Genomic DNA, 12,329 nt, shown 5'->3' with positions numbered 1-12,329 from the left:
ATTTATTTAACCCAATAACCTAATATTAAGGATATAAATTACTTTCAATTCTGAAATATATAAATTATAACCTAACAACTCTAAATGCATTCCCATATTCTGAAAAATAATTCATTAAAATGAATGCCTAGAAGTGAATTGCTAAGAGATAAATATATTACATATATAATCATATACATTATATATAATGAAATCAGTTGATAAGCAAGCAGGCATCTTATTTTTATCTGTAGTTTTTTTTAAAAAGATTTCATTTATTTATTTGACAGATAGAGAGAGAGCACAGGTAGGCAGAGTGGCAGGCAGAGGGAGAAGCAGGCTCTCCGCAGAGCAGGGAGCCGGACGTGGGGCTCGATCCCAGGACCCCAGGATCATGACCTGAGCCGAAGGCAGCTGCTTAACCAACTGAGCCACCCAGGCGCCTCTATCTGTAGTTTCTTAATTGCTAGTAAGTTTGGATTTTTCTTTCCATATGTTTATTGGCCATCTACATTTCTTCCTTCATAAATTGCCTCTTCATGACTTTTGCCCATTTTCTATTTGGCTTATCATTTTCTTATTGGTTTTTAGAAGTATTTGTTCATGGCAGTTGGGTATGGTGCAGCTTAGATAGAATAACAAAAAGGTTCTAAAATAAAAGGGCTTAAAGAAAACAGCTCCTTTTTCCCTCACGTGAGTTTTGAGGTGAGCACTCCAAGTTAGTGGGATGGGTAGGTTGCCCATGATCATTCAAGGACCTGGACTCCTTATATCCTGTTGCTCGGCCTTCTCCTAGGTTGCTGTCCTTGTCTGTGTGGCTAAGTTGGGTGTAGAATGCCTATGCCCTGGCTCTCAGAGAGAGGGAAGAAGCATGGGGCATATTATATGCAAGATTTTAAGGCTAAGAGGCACACATGAAAATTGTTACTTATTTTCATCTCAGTGAGAACTTCAACACAGTCATATCATACCTAGGTGCAAAGGAGGCTGAGATTGTGTTCTCCAGGTGTGTAGCTATTTGTCCAATGATGACTCTTTTCTGTGGAACAGATGGAGAATGGATTTAGGTGGACAGCTGGCAGTCTCTTTCACTTGTAAGTCACTCACTTTGTCAGAGAAATCTTCCATAACTTACCTACCCTATCAAAGGAATTACTTATTCCTTTCTCTATGCCATTTTATCTTATACTTATATCATAATTGTATAGTATATTTCTCTTATTTATTCTTCTTCCCCACTAGAATTGTGAGCTCCTTGTGAGATCATGCCTCCAAGCCTCATTCATTCATTTTTTCCCACCCAGCTTCTAGCAAAGTGTCTGGAATATATTAAGTATTCAACTAATGTCTTTGAATGAATAAATAAATGAATAAAAAAGAGACTGCCTTTTATTTAAAACACTTTATACCTTGAAAGTTCTCCATATAAGAACTCAAGGAAGTAGCCATTATTCTCCCAAGAGATGTTAAGTGAATTTTCCATGGTCAAATAGCTAGTAAGGTAGAATTTTGAGACTACTTCTTGAGCCACCACACTAAATGCTAGTTTAATTAAGAGGTTACCCACAAGTGGCATTCCACTTTTGAGTAGAATAAAATAGATCACAGCCACACAGTGTTCCTGTGCAGCAATCAGAAAAATTGGAGAAATTACAGCAGCACATTTTTAAGACATCAGAGAGCTGTGAGAGCAGTGCAGACCAGGTGCCCGGAATTCCAGAAAAGGAGGAGCCCTTCTGGAGTCCACTGATAATCACTTGCTGTTTTCTTCCTGAAGGTGTTTGCTGAATCTAGGCACAGAGGGAGGATCAGGCTTAGCCTATACAGTGGGACGCTGCTGGAGGAAAGAGAAACAAGTAAAATTTTGTGCATGGCTGGCGTGACAGATTGAAAATTTGAGGAACTACAAATGTGGCTGGTTTTACCATGAGACATTTGGTGAGTTCTGGTTATGTAAAAGCAGCTGAGAGGTTGCATTCTGCAATGCTGAGGGGGGAAAGTTCCTGCTAGAAGGAGGGAGTCTGTCTCAAATATGTAGTTGGTCTTCCCTCAAGGCATCTGCCATATTTGAGTGTACAGAGTGGGAGGCTAAATAGAGGGAGGCTAACAGCTCAGAATCTTCAAAGAACAGAGTAAAATGCATCCTCTTGGGCTAAGGAGACGAAGACTGCCGGGTTCTCAATTAAAAGCCTTGGAGGACTATGTCCAAGAGATAAGGATGAACCAGAGCAGATCTAGTTTAGTGAACTTACAATGAGGTCTAGCCCAGCTCAGTCCCTGGTTGGATTGAGATAATCAATCTCTCGCCCAATCTACCGAAGAAAAGGGAAACTCCCTGGAGGATGATGTTATCTGGAGCCTCTATGATTCTTTTATACACATCATCCAGAATACAACAAATATTACTGGATATGTGAAAAGGCAGGAGAATGTGACTTAAAAATCAAGAGAAAAATAAACAATAGAAGTAGACCCATATGTAAGTCTCATGTTGGAGTTAGCAGACATTGATCTTTTTGAACAACCATAATTAATGTTTAAAAATGGATGAAAATGGATAAAAAGAATAAAAAGATGAAGACTGTTAGAACTGGAATTGATAGTAAAAGAATCAAAGAGAAATTCTAGAAGAAAAGAATATAATATATAAAATTAAGAACTCATTGGATGGGTTTACCATCTATATTATGCATGCCTGGAGGAGACATAGAGAACATAGTGGAAAAGCAGCCAGAAACTGCTTTAGGTGTATAGAATAACATCATCATCTATATAATCTTTTCCAGAAACACATGCACAGACACATCTGGAAATAATGTTTTACCATCCACCTGGGTATTCCTTAGCCCAATTAAGTTGTCACATGAAATTAACCATGACAGTGGGGTTGACTTCTTCTCTCTCATGCCTCCCATTCATCTCTCCTTTAACTAATGGGCACTGATCTAGAGAAGAACATTCTAGAGAAGAACTGAGGAAGGCCAGAACCATGTGGCTTCCTCCATGCTTCCCAGGACCGTAACCACTTCTGAGATTCTGCATCAGTTATGATACTTTCAATTGCAAGTAACAGAAAGTTTAAATCAAACCACATTACAAACAACAAAGGGAACTTATTTTTCCAGGTGTGGATCAATCAAGGTTAAATTTCTCTTTAATTTTCTGTGTTTCCTTCTTTGTGCATTGGATTCATTCTGAGGTTAGCATCCTACATGGTGGCAAAGTAACAATAATAGTTCTAACTTTACATTCCATACCACATGGAAAAAAAGAAAAGTGTTCCAGAAGTGCCAGCAAAAGTCCTGAAATTCATTGTTGGCTTGGACCACAGGCTCAGCTCTGACCTAAGCACTGTGGTAGTGCAATAGAATGTCTTCTCTGCCTTAATATGTGCCATTTGTTCCATTCCTGAAGTGGGATAGTTGGAGATAGGGTAGCTGTGGATCTCCAAGTGGAAATGGGGACTACTAGAAAAGGTTAAGTCGGGCATAGATATTGAGGATCAACCAATGGGTGACCATTATACTGCTCAACATAGATTCTCACACACACACACACACACACACACACACACACACACACACCAACCAGTGGCAACAAAAGCTGAACCAGGCCAGTGAACAGAAATCATTTACACAGTATGTTAGAGCGATAGACTCATATAGACAACAAGAATTTCGTTAAATTATAAAACTATAGTTCAGTGAATTAGAGAGAGTAAATAATATATAACATTGTGACGGTTTTTTTCCCCCATCTTTCTGTAGAAGGTTTTGTGCAAAAAAAAAAAAAAGAGCACTGTATTTCCTTTGCGCTTTAAGGCTTATGTATTTGAGAATTTTCTTCTACTCTCAAGTATAATCATATTACATCAGATTTTAAACCAAGACTTTAAAGTTTTTGTTAATACTCTAAGAATGTGCTATGCCAATGACTGCCTAAGCATTACTGAACTTGGCATTGTACTCCTTTGTCTCCTTCATTGCTAAAGTAACGTTCATGTAAAAACACTGCCATAATTACAACAATGGAAGGTTGGCAGACACCCTCTGTGACTATAAAAGGAAAATTAAAGCACAAAGAAAATGTGTGGTAAAGAAGAAAGGGCTTAGTGGAGCAGTGGGTGATAAAGTTCTCCAAGTTAAAGCTCATTGAATATAAAAGTTGGAATTGCTCAGCTGAAACAAGTTCAGGAGGTCATCTGATCCAGTCTGCTGGATCCAGGCAACAGCACACAAAAAATTATTCAAGACTTAAGATTTAATTGTTCTCTGTGTAGCACTTTTTTTTTTCTCTTAAAAAATTGATCAAACAGTAGGGAAGAGAAAAGTTCAATTAATACTTAATTCGAAGCTTATTGTATTGTGTGGTTCTGAAATGTTTTTTAAAAGATTTTAAAATTCCAAATCCTCTCCAGATAGAAAGCACATATTCCAAAGTAAATATTTCACTGTTTGCTCTGCCAGTGTGAGATGAGGCAATAATTTCTTTATTACCACAAAAGCCAAGGGAAGTCCTTGGAACTAGGATCAAACTAGAAATCCTACTTTTTTGAGACTATTGGGAGAGAGTTTGTTCTTTGATTTTTCTAGGGATTATTAAGCACGGAGTCCAACCAAAATGCTAAATCGTATATCAATTATATTTATAAACAACTGTCACATACTTCAGGAAAGTATATTACTCCTTTTTGCATATCCTATTGACTTACATATAATTAAAATCATGATAGTAACACAATTTTTTACAACACTATTTGCTCCAGAGACTCAAATTCCACTTGTAAAAGTTTATGCTGAAGAAATAATCATAGATATGAGCAAATACTTATTTACAAACGTTGATTACAACACCATTTCTAACAGCCCAGGTATGAAACCGTGAAAATACCCAAAACCAGAAAAATGATTAATTAAATTATGATGCATCTCTACAACAAAATATTACCTAGCCACTAAAATTATGAGGTCATAGAGTATCTAATATCATGGGCAAATATTTGTGACATGTATCATTGAGAAAAGCTCAAGATCCCATTTTTTAATTTTAATTTTATTTTTAAAAAAGATTTTATTTAGTTATTTGAGAGAGAGAGAGAAAGCACGAGCAGGGGGAGTAGCAGAAGGAGAGGGAGAAGCAGACTCCCCACTGAGCAGGGACCCCAATGAGAGACTCGATCCCAGGACCCTGAGATCATGACCTGAGCTGAAGTAAGATGCTTGACTGTCTGGTGGCTCTACAGTGTTTTTCTATTAGAGATAGTGTTCCTTCACCTTGCAATTCATTCTGGAGAAAGGATACTTACTACCCAAATGCTCCTTCACAATGTTATAGGCATATAGATTCATCCATTCTGACTTTGATTTTAACTCATAGGTCATTTTAGGATATGTCATTGAATAAACAACTACCTTAGGTACTAAATATCCTGTTGACTTCAATAAACAGAGAAGATCTCTTTTTACAAGACCGTATATCATTGAAAATAAATATGCTGCTTCATAGTGACACTCTCAATGAAGGCCTCCTCTTGTAAATTAGAAGTATATCCTTGTACACCAAGAGCAAGCACCCTCTTACTAAGCTACTTACCTAAGATACTCACCTGACTCTACTATAGGTAGACAGGATGAGACGGTGAAGAACCATTTAGGTTGTCCTAGAAAGTATAAAACATGTTTGCTTGTGCTCCAAATTGTCTCAAAGACATTTTAATTGATTCATGCCTGCCTGCTTGCCTGACTTCCTGAATGCAGTCCAAAGCCATTACAAAGTGCAGCATAAGGTGGGCCTTTGTGCAGGGGCGGAGTGAGGAAAACCTCCCTGTCTGGGTAGTGGTGTCAGCAGCAACTCAGCGTGGGATATCAGAGCGAGTGAAGAATAAGGAGAACACCCACATGGGGGGCTGTGGCAATGGCCTGAAATAGGGTTTTGGAACCCAGGTGGGTTTAGGAGGTTGCTCACATGAGACTGGGGGATTGCAGTGGTAGCAGCAATGGGAGATTGGTAGTGTATTGGGTCGGTGGTGGTGATGAGCCAGGGAGTGACTATTTTGAGGATAATGGGAAACAAGTTTCTCACTGTGGGAGAATGGAGTTACCAATATGAAAAAGGAAAAAAACTAGAACCAATCCGTGCTATGGGATTGGAATTGTAGTGTGAATATAAGGTTTTCAAAAGATATCTAGCATCTAGATATAGAAATAAAGATATGCATTCATGTATTATATATTCCTTAGCTTTGTCTACTGAGAGGGCCAAGGGCAGCAGCAACACCCCAACAGCCCTGGGCACACCCAGTGCCCACATCTTGGTAGTTAAATACCACTCTTCACCAAGATGAACCGGGGCTTTATACAGATATGGCTGCATCCATGGCTAGGGCAGGAAAAGTACAAGATGATCCTGGGACATCTTTTGCCAGGAAGTAAGGAAATTCTCAAAGAATGATGGGGACATATCAAAAAAGACACCAGAGTTAGTTTAAGTGGGACTTTTACTGGTGAAATCTGGGATAATTTGATCTTCGAAATAAATGATAAGTAACGAATTGTAACCCATTGAATAAACTAGCAGTCCATGAGTCCACACTGCTATAAATAAATAAATAAGAATAAAAGGTTTTTCTTACAGCAAAATTCCAAATAATAAATAGAAGGAATGTTGAAGTTTGAAAAGCACTATTTGGCAACCGTGGAAGAAATAATGAATTGAGCCAAGAAACATCAATGAATGCTAAAACTGGTAGGTAAAAAATTTTATATTTACATAGCCTCAAGGTATTTCCCTATAAAATATTTGGGCTTCTGCCCATTATGTGTCAGGGTATTCCTTGTATGCAAGTCAGTAGGGAAGAGTCAGGCACCACCAAGGAGACGAGTTGCATCCTTGGCTGAAGATTCTAGTCTCGATCTATATATTCCGCCACTGAGAGGGAATTGCTGGGGCCCAACTTGGCTAACAATAAGAGTCTATTGAATGTCACCAGTGATTGCTACTCACCAACATCACGGGGTTTATGGTCATAGCAAGAGCACTAGTAATTCTCATTGTTTTAGTCTATTTGGGTCGCCATAACAAAAATGCTATAATCTGAGTGGCTTATAGAAAACAGAAATTTATTTCTCATAGTTCTAGAGGCTGGGAAGTGCAGGATCAAGGCACTGGCAGATTGGGTGTCGGGTGAGAGCCTACTTCCTTACAGACAACTGTCTTTTTACTGTCTCTTCACATGGTGGAAGAGGCTAGGGAGTTCTGTGGGTTCTGCTTTACAAGAGTATGAATCCCTTTGGTGAGGGCTCTACCCTCATGACCTAAGCACCTCTCAAAGGCCTAACCTCCTAATACCATCACACTGGGCATTAGGTTTCAACATATGAATTTTGGTGGGACACAAATATTCCGTCTATAGTACTCATTACAAGACCATGTACTAGCCAATTAAAAGTATATTCCATAGTGCCTGGGTGGCTCAGTTGGTTAAGCATCTGACTTCCACTCAGGTCATGATCTCAGGGTCCTGGGATGGAGCCCCGTGTTGAGCTCCCCACTCAGCGGGGAGTCTGCTTCTTCTTCTTCTGCCCCTCTCCCTGCTTGTGCTCTCTCTTTCTCAAATGTACAAATAAAATCTTTAAGAATAAAAAAATTAAAAATTAAAAGTATATTCCAGATCTCAGAGCCTTTGCCTAATCTAAGAAAGTTCCAGCTATCTGGGCTGGTTCTTCAGTAGGAGGTACCAGCCCTTCAGCAGGTCACATACATTTGATAGAAAAGGAATCTCCACAGGGGTTAAGGGGATACTCCATGAGATTCTAAAGCAACACAGTCTGATAGAAATACACTGCAGGCCCAAATCGGAGGAATGTGTGTAATATGAATCTTCTCAGTAGCCACATGGAAAAAGTAAAAAGAAATAGGTGAAATTAACATCAATAGTATATTTTATTTACCCTAATATATCCCGAAAATCATCGTTGCCACATGTAATCAATATAAAAATCATTAATGAAATATTCATATTCCTTATTTATGTCAAGTATTCAGAATCTGGTGGTATTTTCCACTGGTGGCACGTCTCAGTTTGGACTGGCCACATTTCAAGCGCTCAATAGCACATGCAGCTACCTTATTGAGCTGCGTAGACCTAGGGTCTTCCGGCCGTATTCGCAGCGGCAAAGCAGTCCTTGGCACCTCTCTTCTGGGGAGAGTCAGACCATTTCTCGTGCACCCTGCTGGCTTATAGCAGACTTCCCTAGTGGTCTTTCCTAAGCTCCTTCCAATCAGGATCTTCTCCCTAAGGACCTCAGGGACACATTTCACTGGCTGTTCCCTTAGCTGAAGGGAACCCACCAGAAACACTCTAATATTGAGAGAAAGTGGTGATAGCCCATCCTGGCAGGTCAGAGTAACTGCTCTGACAGGTGGATTTTGGCAAGACCATGAGATTAACTAAAATAATTTGGGCGAAGCCGCAGTAGAAAAATAAAACATAATTCCATAACAGAAAAAAAACGAGAGACAGATGAGGGCGTCGCACAAGAGAGAAAGAACTTGTTAGCTTTGAAAACACAGCCGGGTCAGGTTCACGGGGATCAGGTAGATCCAGCAAAAGATTTTGTTGCTTAGGAAAATCTGGGGCAGAAATTTCCAATCTGGGATCCATGTGCCCTTAGAGGGGTCCAGAGAAGGGCTTCGGGGAGCCCCTGAGATTATAAGCAAATCGTTGCATTTACACGCATGTTGGGGGAGACAGATATTCACGGGAGCGCATTCACCCCAGAAGGCTGAGAAGCGTGTTTTGGTGGGCACAGGTCACCAGACAGACATTTAGAGCGAGAACTGTCACTTATTCAAATCCAGGAGGAAATTTAGGGCTTCTGCATTCTACCTGTCCCTTTCCAGCAAAGACAAGAGAGACACAGAGATGCTGAGTTAATGTGGCCAAGCAAGGATTTTCACCAGCTACTTATTGACTGAAATATAGCAATACGGTACTTAGGGACTCTAGATGATCTGTAAGACTCAGGAAAAAAATGAGGAACCGTGGACCACAGAAAAGCCCGCTTGAAAGGTCGTTGAAATCTCCAATTATCCCAAGTGGGTGTGATCACTCCTTTGCTCTTCTGATGCACCTGACATATCACACATTGAGCACTATACCAATTACCCTATAATTTACATTATACTGTTTTCTCAACCCTGAATGAACTTCAGAGAGTTGCTCTTGAATCCTTGGGATTATTGACATTTCAGGTTGGATGCCTCTTGTTGGATTTTCCTTGTTGTTGGGCTATCCGGTGCATTGTAGGATGATTAGCAGCGTCCCTGGCCTCTACCCACTAGACACCTGTGCTGTCATCCCCATCCCTGCCCCCGCCCCCACCCGCCGTTGTGACAACCAAAATTGCTGCCAGACACTGCAAAATCGCCCCTGTTGAGAAACACTGCCTCATAACAAAGGCATTCTAACATCTGTCACAATTCTACATTGAAGGTTGCTTAGGCGGGGGCTACGCCTTGAACAGCGCGAGGCAAGCTCTGTGCACTGAGTGTATCAGCTCAATGAAAGGTCAGTTTTTGCGTTCCTGGAATCCGCATGCCACATCCAGTGATTCCGAGTCAACAACGGGTTTTTGAAAGAGAAGAAAATCAAAAGGGAACATTTCATTCCACTTGTTCTCTCAGGCACTCCTGAGTTCTGCACTAGGAACAAGTTAAGCCTTTTGTTATTATTTTTTGAGCGGTAAAATATAGGTTGTCAGCTTCTCCAGCATGATAAGGAAGAATACAATTAGAATCTTACCCAAATGAGGTTTTCCTTTGGCCTCACACAATGCACTCTACTCAGAGTTCTGCACAAAGAGAACATGTCCCCCTACTTCCTTCATATTCTTTTAACTGGGAGTTTGGAAAGGGCCCAACACTCCCTATAAAAATTTTTTTTAAATTGTCCCTCTTAATAGTTACCTCTTAAAATAAGCGTGGTGGGACACAACTTTAATACTCTAAAATAAACTGTACCCTCATGAAGGATTCCACGTAGAGCTGATAAGCCCCCATTTTTTACTCTTTCTCACTCCCACCGCTGTGCCTTGCGTGATTCTCAGAGTAGCTACATATGCAAAGAATATAAATAGTGAGGAAATACATTTCAAGCCAGATCTTAGAGGTAGGCAAATTCATTCCCACCCTTTCGATCATACGGCCTTAACAAGATGGCAATAGCGACGGGGCTGGGGTGGGCAGGGGCTGGAAGAAGCAGCGGTGGGCTGTAGCTCAGATGGGTTGGCGCAAAGGATTAAGTAGAGGTTACAGATAAAAAAAAGTTTCACCCCACCAGGAAGGGAAAACCAGGGCTAAGACACCATCCTCAGGGATGTTGGAAGGAGAAAATCTCTGAGTCATGGGAGCCAAAATTCTGCCAGAAAGGCCAGAGCCTGGAGGAAGGTAGGGTCTGAGATCTACCCACCTGTGCTCCCCCAGCCCCACCCCCACCCCACCCCCAGGTTCCAGCAGGTGGCGTTCTTGTGTTTATTTACTTTTAATAAGCTTTGTTTTAAAATAATGTCAGGCTTAAAATTGCAAGAAGAGGACAGTTTGCATATAACCTCCCACCCGTTTCCCCTCATTGTTAACATCTTACATTACAGGGAGGATTTGTCAAAACTAAGAAACTGACATCAATATATTATTTATTTTTAACTAAAAGGTTTATTTCCTTTAACATAAAAACATTCACACACATTTGCTTGAGGGCTCAGCTGTTAGGGGTGCAGGCTCGTGGTTCCCTTGAGGGCACGGGAAAGGCCAACCCTCATTTCCATGTAATAATTAGATGCTCCTGTTATATCCATGCTAAAGAACAGACCCCAGGGACCCCTGGGGGGCTCTGTCGTTAGGCTTCTGCCTTCGGCTCAGGTCATGATCCCAGGGTCCTGGGATCGAGCCCCGCATCTGGCTCCCTGCTCAGCGGGGAGTCTGCTTCTCCCTGTCCCTCTGCTTGCCCCTCCCCCTGCTTATACTCGCTCTCTCTCTGTCAAAGAAATAAATAAAATCTTTAAGAAAGAAAGAACAAACCCCAGAACAAGCCTTATTCTCCAGCATTTGAAGCATTCCTTCCCTACCCAGACATTGTCAGTTATACACCTGTAGGGGTGTTTGGGGTCCCAGAGGGAGTTCTCATCCTGCACGATGGTGGGCAGTCAGGGCAATTTCCCCTGCACTCTGCCCATGGGGTTCCTTGGGGGGATGGGGTTAAAAATCTCAAGAATGGAGCTCCTGGGGCCTCCATCTGGTCATCCCACAGGTACTGGTGGAAGCCCTTTCTTCTACCTACTTGAGAAAATCCCGGGTCTGGCTCAAGAGCATAGGCATCATCTGGTCCTCAAAGGCCAGTTCTGGGGCTCTTGGATGTCCCGGGGGCAGGATCCAGGACAGAGGCTCCTGCCCCACGCCTTTTAGAAAGGTCAGAAGTCTCAGATCTTCTTAGTGGGGAAGTCCTCATTTACTCGTTTTGAAATATAAGCTCTGCTCATGGTTTGTTTGACGGTCTCACAACTGCCTAGGTAATAAGTGGCTGACAGGCAGATCCTTAAGCCCCGATTCAGTGGATCTGGGATGGGTGCTAAAGATTTGTGTTTCTAGCAAGCACTCCAAGATGATTCTGATTCAATAGCTGGTACTTAAGTCAGGCTACACCGTTTAACTAGCCTGCCCATTCTAAGTACAACAGTTTGGATTGCTGATAGCTGAAGGTATCATTTTTAGCATTCCCCAGAGGGATTCCTTAATTCAAGACTTTATAAATTTTATTTTACTGTCATTCATCGACATACAACTAGGTTCTGTTTGCTAAACGCTCGACTCAAGCGTGAATGCATATATCACAAGTTATATGCACCATTGTTCCAGTGATAAATACCCATTCACTAGATGTGGCCAAGGGAATTGTTCTGCTCTGGGTCCTGGCTCCTGGCTTTCTGTTGATCGTCCAGGATCTGTGTTGGCGATTTATCCTCTCACATGCTGCGGATATGTCTGTCCTAGAATGATTCTTACTCTGTCTTTGGGATTTCTAATAATAAATTGTACGTGTCATCTAAGTCCCTATGGTTTCAAACCACTCTCAGGAAGCCAGGATCCAGGTGCCCATTCTGAGTGACAAGTAGTTGTACAAATTCTCCAGGAATGTACGTTCATTCTCACTTCACATGCCTGCACCCGGCTTCTCCTTCGCTCTCCTTCTGGATATACAGAAAGGATGGACTCTATTCTAAGGGGCCTTAGCAATACTTAGAGCAATCTTTAACTTCCGCTTAACAAGTATCTTTGAACTTAGGAAAATTTCCATA

Source organism: Eumetopias jubatus, unplaced genomic scaffold (assembly GCF_037043125.1).
Source record: "Eumetopias jubatus isolate StellerSeaLion01/CBP00866 unplaced genomic scaffold, mEumJub1_p1.0 scaffold_6, whole genome shotgun sequence".
In the NCBI taxonomy this organism is placed as follows: Eukaryota; Metazoa; Chordata; class Mammalia; order Carnivora; family Otariidae; genus Eumetopias; species Eumetopias jubatus.
The sequence above is the reverse complement of the archived record's forward strand: the minus strand, read 5'-3'. Positions refer to the sequence as shown.